Raw genomic sequence first — 12150 nt, forward strand, 5'->3', positions numbered from 1 at the left:
TCATGGTCCTAAGGGCCAAATCTAAGCTAAGTCACTCGCATTCTTCTTCCTGGAGTGGTCTTCTTGTCCTGGAGTCTCTCTCTTCTCCTAAATTTGGAGGACTCGGGAATCACACCCATCCTTTTGTTTCTGAACAATCAAAAGGCTCAAAATTTTTGCTCAATCATGCAACCCATCAGATAAAATGCATGCAAGGTTCACACACTTTTTGCTTTTTTTCTTCTATCTTCCAACTCCCATCATTTTGCTTCATCCTCCACGCAATCCTGGAAGAGAGTGGATAAATGACATGAATGAAAAATACCAAACTGTAAGTTATCCAAATATGTATCATAAAATCGAAGAAATTATAATACATAGTACACATAAATTTCCTCAATATGGTACCTTTATGCCAGTTCCTTATGTTAGCTTAATATATGTATACCATTTGTGAATGCATATTGTAACCGTAGAAATTTGGCAGGTTACATAAATTGGTTTGAATGGATATTTTTGAGGGAAGGAGAGCTTCATTTATTTGTGTTATATAAGTTTGACCGTGTGTGTGTGGGTAGTTCAGTGTGACTGGACTTGTGTGTAATGCATTTCACCTCCCCCCAATTCCCCACCTCCAGATTTTGGGGTTTTCCCATCACGTGACTTTGTGTATGAGCTGGCCCCAAATAGAGAAGAGTGCACTCCTCCTCACCCACCCACACTCACCGAGGAGTGATGGTGCAAGGCTGCCTACGACCACCTGATTCTCCTTCACCTATACATTCACCCTCTCCCCCAAAATAGATTAAACATACTTTAACTCCCCCATGGTGACTTACCTCTAGAAATAGGCCTCTTTCTCATTTTCTCCCCACCCTCCTCACCCCCTGAAAACCAACCCTCTTTGAGGCATGAAACCTAAGGAGCCACCACCTGAAAGAGATACATCAACCCTGGCCTTATCATGCTGCCGGAGACTCTGCCATTTTGTCAGGGCAAGCGCCTCTTTACATGAGTGGTCTATGGAGAGAAGGAGAACCTGGAGGCAGTGGAGTTTGGACCGGGAAGGAGGATATGAGCGGAAACAGGAAACAGGAGAATGAATGGTAGATTTCCATCATCAATAAGAAGAAGATCAACCCATGTCATCCCACTGAGTATTCTCTCAGCCCAGGGTGTGTATATGGTTTAGCGATGAGATATGAAGTGAAACACTTTGCAATTTCCACATAAAAATTTATTAAACTACAGTCGATATATTTTGTGGGAGTCTTGATAATTCTGCAGAGCAGCAAAACATGTCGACTGTAGTTTAATACATTTTTATGTGGAAAGTGCAAAGTGTTTCACTTCATATCTCATAATGGATCTCCACAAAGTATCTGCCTCATCCATTCAATTTAGGCTCGGCGATTGCCGAAAAGGAGCCATTTGAGGAGGTCATCCCTCAGCCGTGAACAAGGCAGGAAAAATTGATAATCCGAACCACAATCATGAATTGTATCCCCTAGTAAAGAAGAACCTTCACTCAAAGCCCTGATCTAGTGTTCTTAAAGAAACCCAGATTCCCCCCCCAGAAACGAAGAAAGAAGATGCTGTGACGTTTATTTAAAGCTGGTGCTTGGGAGCGCCCACTGCCATTCTTTTTTTTTTGAGGGTTACTTCCGTAGACAGCCGCGGAGGCCGCGGACGGGAGTAGAATTAGGGAAGGGGAGGTTGCTACCGTCGGGAGCTCGGGGGAGTTTTTTTTTTTAGGGTCAGTCGGCGAGAGTTGAAGTTGTCGAGCGGAGCCTACCAGCGTCCGACTAGGACTATTAGGAATTGGTGGCCGAGGCTGATTTTGAGTTTAAGTAGTCTGGCATTGCCGGAGTATTTTGTACCTGTATTTTTTTATATTTTCCTTTTATCACCCCGTCCTTTTTCCCAACCACTCCCGATTCTCAGTGATGAACAGGTGAACGCGTCAGCGAGTGGTTGTCCGTCGCCTACTACTCTGAGAGAATCACAAAAAGAAAATTATTCCTTTTCCTACCGCTTCCGAGTGTGGGCGGAAGTTTTTACATTACCCACACTGGCGCCCAATTTATCGTCGACTACTCTGCGAGCATTCCCGGGTGGACGTTACAATGCCGGAACCTTTGTTGAAGAGCCTTTGCCCATGAGTTTTTTTAATTGCATTTATGATTCTATCCTCTTTTCCCCTCCCCCCTTCCTTGAGTGATTGCGTGCACTAAAGTTTTTTAGGACAGGGTGTACTTTTCTATCTATAAGTATGCTTAAGGTTAATGTTTTCTTTTTGTTAACTAATTTTTGGGTGTTCTTGGTGAGAAACCAGGCCAAAGACTGATTGGAAGGAAACTTCCTGTTTTCTTTTTATTAAGTTGTCTTTGTTTTGTTGAATTAATCATTTTGGTAATATCCACTGGCCAGTTTGATGTTCAAAGCATAGAAAGATATTGAACAATTTCATGTGTTCTGTGTGTACATTTCCCTTTTTTCTGCATTAAATATTCTGTCGAACTCAGAATCTATGTTATAAGCTCTAATTTTTTGTGTATCTAATCATCGCAATGAGCCTCCCCACATAATAATAGGGTAGTTTTCTTCATCAAAGAAAAGACAAGGCATGGATTCCAATTCGTTACCCATGATTAGTGCATTCATAATATAGAAATTATTTTGTTTTAGAAATTCCAGTTTAGACGAATGGCAATGGTCAATTTTAACCTCATTTGAAAAAGGTCAGATTGGTGCCCATGCAATGCCACTCGATGTGACGTCACCTAGGGCCGTATTCTTAGTCGACCCTGTAGGGCCAATCGACCCTGGATACGTCATCAGCCCCTACATAAACCGATCTCACCCTACATACGCCACATCAAGCCCTACATATGGCCTTTTTTGGAACTAAACGGGCCCTACTAGATGTAGGGTACCCGAACCAACCCTACACCCTACAAAAACATGGCGGCCAAATATCGCCTGCTGATCACCTCGATTAAATAATTTACGTTGTAATGCATATTAAGGGAGACGAGCTCGCACAAACCATTTTAAAATGTACAGTAACACAACGGAAAAGTAATAATACTACCACTTTATAGCCACCAAGTTAAATAAATTATAAAATTGACTGAACTTGTGGCGGCCACACGTTCTGCCTCGCCGCCACACCGCTTGCCCGGAGGCAACATAAATTGCGCTCCATCATCGAATCTCATCAATAGGCCGGCTAGCCCAGCGGTAGAGCGGTCGCCTCCCAAGCGGACGGCCCAGATTCGGTTCCCCGTGCCGGAAATTGTAATTATTTTATTTTTTCTTGCCTTCTAGAATTCATTTCTAGAAATTTCTTTCATGTTCAAGAACAGTAACAGAGAACATTCTGGAAGTGCACCAATAGAAATAAATACTGCGGCCTTTCGGCCGTTGAATTTTGAATTTGAATTGGCCGGCAAGTCAGTCTGAAATATGGAACGGATTAATTAACATCGTCCAAACCATTACAGTGCCTTATCATTGCTAGCAGACAATTCCTACGCCTGCTACAAACTAATAAGAAGAATATAGCGGTATACAAGCATCTGGTTTCTACGAATATATAATATTTTTCACGTTTGGTACTTGGTATACTTTTGGGAATCCAATTCTTCGTTTACGTACAACCATAGAAAACGTATTTTCATGCCACTATTTGCCACATAATAAACTTAACTACGGAAGGTAAAAGCGAACGACGAACCTTGATGATGCAACGTAAGTTTCCACGTCAATGATCAATTTGCTCCGTTCTTATTACTATCTTGTACAGACCGCTTTTGAAGTACATAATTTGAAGACAATAAGGTTCTACTTTTGGCTCGATATGAGTGTATTTGTAGCGATAATTAAGGTACCGACACGACTGGACACGACCTGACGGACGACACCGATTGTTTATTTACCTTGAGCTGTTGCCCTAACAATGAGCCCGAAAATTATAGGACGTCTTTTCTTACTTTCATAGTTAGTTCCCATTACGCCACCAGTATGGAAAATTGGCGCTGCGCCATCATCTACGTCATCTCAGAGAAGTTGACGACGGAATCACCCCCCACCACTTATGTAGGGTCGACTGAGAAACGCATGTAGGGACTTTTGTTATGTAGGGACGGATATGTAGGGTCGACTAAGAATACGGCCCCTAGTTTCTATACGAGTAGATAGGAGTTTTACATCGTCTGAAATTACCAATGCATGCATGAGGCACAGAGCTCAGGGAAACATATCTTAATAATCAACTATTTAAACTTCCTGTGGCCAGAAAGTTTCCCTTGTTTGATAGGGTATTAATAATCCTTATTTAAGCCGAGCGATACCTGCTAGCAGGATAGTCCGCTTCCTGCATCACAGCAGCGCACATATCCTCACCAAAAGGTCACCTCACACTTCGACAGCGGGAACCATAGTGACGTCACACGGGGTTTTCCCAGCATTCATACTTAGCCGTCACATTTTCGCGCGCTTGAAATTTCTCACTTTTCATTTAATCGCGAAAAATATATATAGTAATTTAAAAATCTAAAAGGGTGAAACACGTACTCCAGGAGTGATAACCTTTCGATTTAGGCAATAAAAAAATAATAGGAAACCACCCTATTCTCCCTTCCCCTCTTTTCCTCCCTTCTCTTTCTCCCCTCTTTCCAATAAACCAACCAACCCCCACCTCCTCACGTCACAATATGTATTTAGTCCCCATATGTATGCATGCATGCTATTTTATTCCATTGATCGCTGAGCAACTATGTACAGTCACTTTCAAAAGTCGGTCCCCATACCTGGCGCAGCCGTCTCCGTTATTCTCCGAAGTCGACCTTTGCGTATTGCTTACACGTTCCTTGTCCACTGGGGATCGATTCGACTTGATCAGGTAGTACAAATGGTGCAACTTGACTACTTTAACCGTCGTCAAGAGCCCCACGCACGATTTCAGAGGTAGGAAGGCCGCGTGAACCTCCCCCCCCCCCCCCAACACAGCCAAACAATTCCACCACCGAAGAAAGCGGAGAAGAACATATGGGTTTTTCCGGCAAGTAACCCATCGAACGAGGAAGAGAGGAGACATCTGTGTAGTTTGGTAAACTTATACAAAACATATTGTGCAAATAAATTTTCGGAGCATTTCGAGCATGTTACTCCAATATTTTTTCTTCACATCGCCTGGTGAAAAATACGTAAATATATACGCCTATGTAAATATTGTCATTTGCGTCACGGTTACCATCCGTCATCGCGCTCATCCATGCCGGCGGTTAAAGATTTTCAGACATTTTTTCAATATTTACAAGTTAAATAGCAGTCACTTCCCAAGTAGTAGCTTATTCGGACTACAAGTAGTGCCTACATTTTGAATAACGCAACTTATTCCCATACTGTGAATAGAAAATCAGAAGAAGTTTTTAAATTTTTACCGGTCAAAACTACCAGTACGGCAAATTTTTGTGGGAGAAGATAATTTTGCATTATTTTTTCGAATTAGCAATTGGATTGTCTTTAAATTTTATTGAATTGCTTTTAAGATAAACATAAAGTTTCACTAAAAGAAGCAGCGAGATGTTTATTGGCATCAAATGAAATGGCAGGCTGTTAGACCATAATGCGTCGTAGGAAGTGTTGTCCTTCTGTTTATGGGAAATACTCTTACATTAATATTGTTTATTTTTTTAAGAAAAACAGTACAAGCAACATGTGCGTGGAGTTATGATGGTGAGTCAACCAAGTATGGTGGTCATAGAAAAACATCATTTACCTGCCCTTCTGAATTGAAGATTTTACGTATCACCGTGCCTGCGCCCCTCCCAACTTGAACTTACCCCTTAAATTAAAAGTGACGCCCATTCGCATTAGGCCCTTTCATTCTAACCATATCCTTACTTTCATCCTTCCCCTCCCCCCTTACCAAAAATCTCTCGACCATGGATAGCACTTCTTCTTTTTTTCCTCTCCATCCTTCTCACCTTTTCCTTTCTTTTTTATACTCACATCTCGGATGCCTTCATTCTTTTCTTGTCCCTCTTTTGTCGTCGCCTAAGTTTCCACACCGTCAAACGCTACATCCCAAGCAGCATATTTGGCAGCTCATAAGTTTAATTTGTATTAATAATGCAGAAATAGTCATTAGGTACCCAACACGGTATATTTTTATCGGATGAATATTATGCGTGCGTAGTTTGGTGTCAGTAGGAATATGACCAGTATTTGTTCGCACGTTAGACTGACTCAAGGTATTCATTACATGAGTGTAAGTTCTATTTATGATGTAAAACCACTTATACATAATAATGTGAAGGATATTGCCCTGCATGATATCAGCAGGCGCCAATTACGACTGGTTTTAGCAGAAAAAAAAGAAACGAAAAAGGGGAAGACTTAGGTTAACCTCTCAATGAAGGGGCAAAGATAAAACATATAGTATTAATGTGCCTTTAAATGGTAAGAAATAGGCACACAAGTCATTTAGTTAATGCTTCCGTTGGTGTTTTCATTATAGAAAATATATTTTTGGTAACTATTAAGACATTCGAACTTTCGATGAACATAAAGATGTCGGTTAATTACTTCCTGATACCTCGAATGTATAAAGCATTATTTAAATATTTGTACATATGGGATATGTTAGTAACGACTGGAATAAATATGATACAGAATTAAACATAACAATTTAGCGCACATTAATATTTTTGATTTCTCGCGTGATGAGATACGTAGAAAACTGTAGTATAAACCATGGTAAACATATGTATCCTAAGAAAATGGTTAGGAATAATGAATGCGCCAAACAGTGTGTTTGAAATACTTAAACATAGAGCAATATACATATGTTGATGGTGTTGGTAATAATGTGTTAAAGGTATAATCTAGAAGGTTATTTTGTAGGAAACTTTTTGAATACTCTTTCAGACGTAAATTCCAATTTTCGTTTCTTCCTCATATGTGCGTTGCGACGCAGATACGTCTCGTTATTTTTTAGTGCAAGCCAGACTACTCGGAATATCCATCTCAGAATACTATCAGGGTGGGAATCCCATGACTGAGAACATATGCTTCGCCTTGTGTTGTGGCACTGGGAGTCGGGGAAGTCGCGAAGAATTAAGGAATAGTGAAGAATGCCTCGGGAAGACTTGCGCGGACGGTGAGAGTAAGTCAAACTGGCCCGTTCAAGACACAGAAGGCATAGCCAATACCCGAAGTTCAACCTCCGAGAAAAACGTAGTTGCTCGCGCTGGCCGTGGGGACCTACTTTTGAAAGTGACTGTACATAGTTCATCAGAGCTATCTTAAAAAGACCTAATTATCATTGAGTCAGTAACCCTTTACTTTTCACCATCTCTTTAGAAGTGAGTTTGTCAGGATTATCACAAAAAGACTCATTTGAGGACCATGATTTCTTATTCTTCCCTGCCAAGGAACTCATGCAGTAAGTTCATTGCTCAAGAATTATTCTCGAAGAAATTGACAATTTAACACGAAGAGATTTGCCACTTGGTGACCTTATGACACTCCTTTTTGTGTAAAAGATGACAAATAGACATATAGCATGGTTTTCCGGATAATCCTCCGATAATTTATCTTACAATATTGAATTCAAGATATATTTCCAATATGGCTAGCCAATATGGCCACTTGGAGTTGCTCGTGAAGGATAGTTACCAGAGAAGTGGGAAACTTTGAACTCGGAATTCATTGTGACTAGGAAGGAAGAAGCGATGTACAAAGTGATGGTATTCATATGTAACAGCAACCAATGGAAAGAACAATTTCCGTATACTACAGCCAGTAGCGTGCAGGGGGTCCAGACCTCCCCACTTGAAATATAAAAACACTATTATTTTCCTTCATAAAAGAGAACAAAATATTGAAAAATCATGAATTTACAATAGATTTCTTTGACAAATGAAGTTTTTTCGATTATGGAAAATGTCAAAAATTAGTCAAAAACCTCCCCACTCGAAATATAAATACTCTAATTAGGACCCTGTTTTTAAAAAATTTTCCCCTTGGTTTTGGAGCCCTTCTGAACGAAATTCCTGGCTATGCCACCGACTACAGCTTTTACCCTGCTCGACAACATTGATCTTTATGTGTACCCTAATGTGTTTTAGACCAAAAGCATCGTGTGAATGCATACCTCAGCAAAAAGGTTTGCATGGAGAGGAGTAATAGTAAAGTGTTGAATCATATGAGCTATATTTGGCATTGAGAGTGTCAAGAAGTGTGCCTACCCGGCAGGATGTCCAACCACAGAAGTTCTATACCGTGACATAACAAAGGGTAATGAGAAAAGGATGTAAAGGACGCGTCGCACAGTGGGGCGAAAACCGTTTTGGTCTGCCAAAACCCTAAAATTCATAATGTCCGGATTTTATTTAAATTTTTTTCTCAGGTAATGCAATGTCAGGAGCAATGGAATCTGAAGAAATATTTCCGTTTCAATCATTAATGTAGAGACAGCAACCCTACAAACATGAGTGATGCAGAAATGCATCGCCAGCACGCGCAGATTTTGGTTTCATTCGTCAAGTTCTTCACGGCTACTGCTAAGTACCAGCAAAAAGTGTTTCCCTCCACGAGATAACCAATACTTGATGATCACTGCCTTTAAATATCAGGCCCTAGTACTTCTAGAAGAAGTCATTTTTTAGGCCTTCATAACATGTGCTACAAGTTTCAGAATAACACAAAATGTCACTTGAGCTACAAAAAATGTCTAACGATGTCGGATCGATATATTACTTTGAATCAAATGGTTGTTATGTGCTCGAAGTGCCAGAAAAAAATTGGGTGCTGGTTCGCGCAGGTTTTTGAGATAATTGCTTTAGAGTGCAACTATGTATTACTTTGGTAAGCGCTCCGCGGCGCGCGCCGCGGTATAGGAAGCAACAAAACCTCTCACATATCGCCACCGAGAAGATTTTGTCCATTACTTTTTCGCTGGTGATTGAGATAGGGCCAGTGGTATGTAGTAGGGTTCTCCGGTGTTCTAAAACGTGCTCGTGGTTATGTTAACGATATCGAGGCATGAGTTATATAAGCTGTTGATGACGGAAAACCGTCTTCCATGGAAAGAACGTTACCAGCGTGTATATCTTCATTTGGATGAAGTATTTGGTTTTCCCAAAGACAATGTGATAGAGGAGAAAATGAAAAGGACGGCCCGGCGGCTTTGTGGGGAAGTGAGAAAGAAATGGATGGAATTTCACCGCATTGAAAAGGACTTTCTTCGCTACCATGGAGATTGGCTGGATGCGAAAATTGTGATTAATATTCCTGGAACTACAAAAACGACCACAAAAACTTCAGGTATTTATAATATTTTCAACGTAATAATTTTGTATTTAGATTCTAATTAAAATATTTTGATCGATATATTACTTGTACTGTTGCACACTATAATGTATTTGTATATTTTAGCCAAACGGAAGTGTTATCCGTGCAACACTGCGGTCATAATCACTGAACGTAAGGCTGAAGTTAACGTACAGGCCTTACTTGACATAACTGTTTCCAGAATCGCCATGCTGCAAGCGGACGTTATGGAGACCTTTCTCCCATCGTTCTCCAAAATTTACATTTGATCTGCAGGTGGGGGCTTGATGTTAGCAGCTTCCAAACTATGTAAAAACAGGTCTCTAAAGACAATTTTATCGACAGTGATCTTATAATGACGTGTGTCGTCCCTCTTCAGTTGTACTACCAAGAAGACAATAGTGCAAAGGTAGTGGTGTGGCAGAATGTTCGCCCTTCATCTACAAGGTATTGCAGGATTTTAAAGCTAGAGTTTAAAAAAGAAAATAAGGAAACAATTCTTAATGAACAGCAAAACGTTCAGACACAAATTGATAGACTAGAACCTTCGAATGTTGTCATACCGAGTTGTGGTCCTATTCAAGTACGCCATACAATGATAATGTCAATGATTGACGGTAAGGTATGCAACGCCATTACACACACTTCGTCTCAACGGTGCTGCCTTTGTGGCGCACTCCCCCGGGAAATGAACAACATCGACAAAGTTCTGGAAAGGGGAGTTAATACAGAATCATTTCGATATGGACTTTCAACTCTCCATGCCTATATTCGATTCTTTGAATGGCTTTTACACGTAAGCTACCGGTTAGAGACTCTAGAATGGAAAAAAACTACAGATACTAAAGATCTAATACAGAGAAGGAAAATTGAAATTCAAAAAAAGTTCAAGTCTGAGATGGGTCTTCTAGTAGACATCGTCAAGCAAGGTAGCGGCAATAGTAACGACGGAAATACTGCGCGTCGTTTCTTCTTGAACGCTTCAAAGTCAGCCGCAGTAACTGAATTAGATGAGGAACTAATTAGCCGGTGTGACACAATCCTACGAACTCTCTCCTGTGGTTACGCTGTTTATGTGCAAGCATTCCAAGAGTATGCAATTCATACAGCTAGGCACTATGCCCGTCTCTACCCATGGTATCCAATTCCCGCATCAGTTCACCGAATATTAATTCATGGTTCGGATGTAATAGCAGTTGCACTTCTTCCCATCGGAATGTTAAGTGAAGAGGCTATGGAGGCGCGCAATAAAGATTTCAGGAGATTCCGGGAAAAAAGATGCAGAAAAACCTCCAGAGAAGATATTAATAGAGATCTTTTCAACATTTTAATGGTATCGTCAGATCAACTTATCTCATCCTTGCGGCCATTACCTTCGAGAAAGAATGGAAGTCTAAAACCGGATGTCTGCGCTCTTCTTCAGAGTGTTAGTAGATCTACAACGGACAGTGAAAGCGAAGACAGCGATTAATAAAAATTCAAAGTGAATCAAATTTTTTTCTGATATATGTTTAAGAATTTGTTTAGCGTTTAACTTGTTAATATTAGAATTTATTTTGAAAAAGGGTATTATCTGTATTAAGAAGTGATTGATTTGATATTTTACTTGAAATTTATGTAGTGAAAGCTATATTGGAAGTTGAATTTTTATATCTTAAACTATTAATTGTCTTGTAAAACAATATTTATAAAATTTATAAACATATAAATGTGATTATATATGTCCACGTGTTTTTCTCAAGGTTATTATATGATATTATTTCCGTTCTTAGTAAAAAGACAATTAAAAGTTCAATGCAAACTTTTAATTTGTTTATAATTTTTCCGCTTTTCCGTTTCTTAAAATTTTATTGCATATTCCTAATAACCAGCCCATAATATGCAACCATATGAATTTTTATGCAAATCAGACAAATCCTTGATATTTTGCCGACTTTCTCCGAATTTGGCCCCACTGTGCGTCGGGCACAAACCGAGGTGGCACTACGCACTTTGGGAGCATGAGATGTACCAACGTACAAACTTTGGTTGCAATCCGTGGAGTCATATGGAAATGTATAGTGGATAGACAAACAGACATCCTGCCTTTTTAAAGGGGTTATTCGAAAAGGTTATTACGGAGGTGTTTTTAGATTCCAGTGCAGTTTCATGGAATGGATTCACTAAATAGATAATAGAACCATAACACATTATTAAATTGCATAAGCTGTGAAATTTACACTTTTCATAGTATTTTCTCTCACGAAATATTTATTTTTATTAACTATTATCTAGTTTTTAAGAGCCAGAAAAGCGACAAAATGCATTTCCCGGTATGCAGTTTCTGAAAATTTTCCGGGGTTGGACACCCGCATTCTCCCGTGATACGGACCCTATATCATGAGCCCCAGCCTAGCTAGGATCGAGTGCCCTAGGGCAGCCGATCACCTCAGCCCGCCCAGAACTTTTTTCTCTCCTCCTTATCACACTGCCACAAATGGGGCATCAGAATATCAAGTGAAACCTTTTAAAAATAACATAAAAAGTATTATTTATACTTTAGCACCTGAAAGTATTGAATTTCCTCGTTCAAAGGGGCATATGCTTTTATCAGCATAATAATATAATATTATTTATATCAGCATAATCTATGCAGACGACTCAAGAAAAAGTTGATACTGAATTTTTTTAAACGACTAAAAGTTATAAAACCGAACGTAGTCTAGGCTACGAGTAGCTACAAGTTAAAATGATTTTGCGGAAATGCTCACATCAGAGTAAACTAAGATGCGGTGATGACGGAAAATAAATAATGAACATTCCAAAATGCGTACTCCTCAGGGAAAAATT

General features: G+C 39.8%; 1 long non-coding RNA gene across 1 annotated transcript in view; it reads right to left on the reverse strand.

Moving 5' to 3' along the window:
• Window positions 1-220: 220 nt before the first annotated feature.
• LOC124165932 overlaps window positions 221-12150 on the reverse strand; it is a 47502-nt gene continuing 35572 nt past the window's right edge. Inside the window, exon 3 of the long non-coding RNA XR_006866358.1 lies at window positions 221-266. This is a non-coding gene — a long non-coding RNA (uncharacterized LOC124165932). The remainder of the gene's footprint in view (window positions 267-12150) is intronic.

Source organism: Ischnura elegans, chromosome 9 (genome assembly GCF_921293095.1).
Source record: "Ischnura elegans chromosome 9, ioIscEleg1.1, whole genome shotgun sequence".
Taxonomy (NCBI): domain Eukaryota; kingdom Metazoa; phylum Arthropoda; class Insecta; order Odonata; family Coenagrionidae; genus Ischnura; species Ischnura elegans.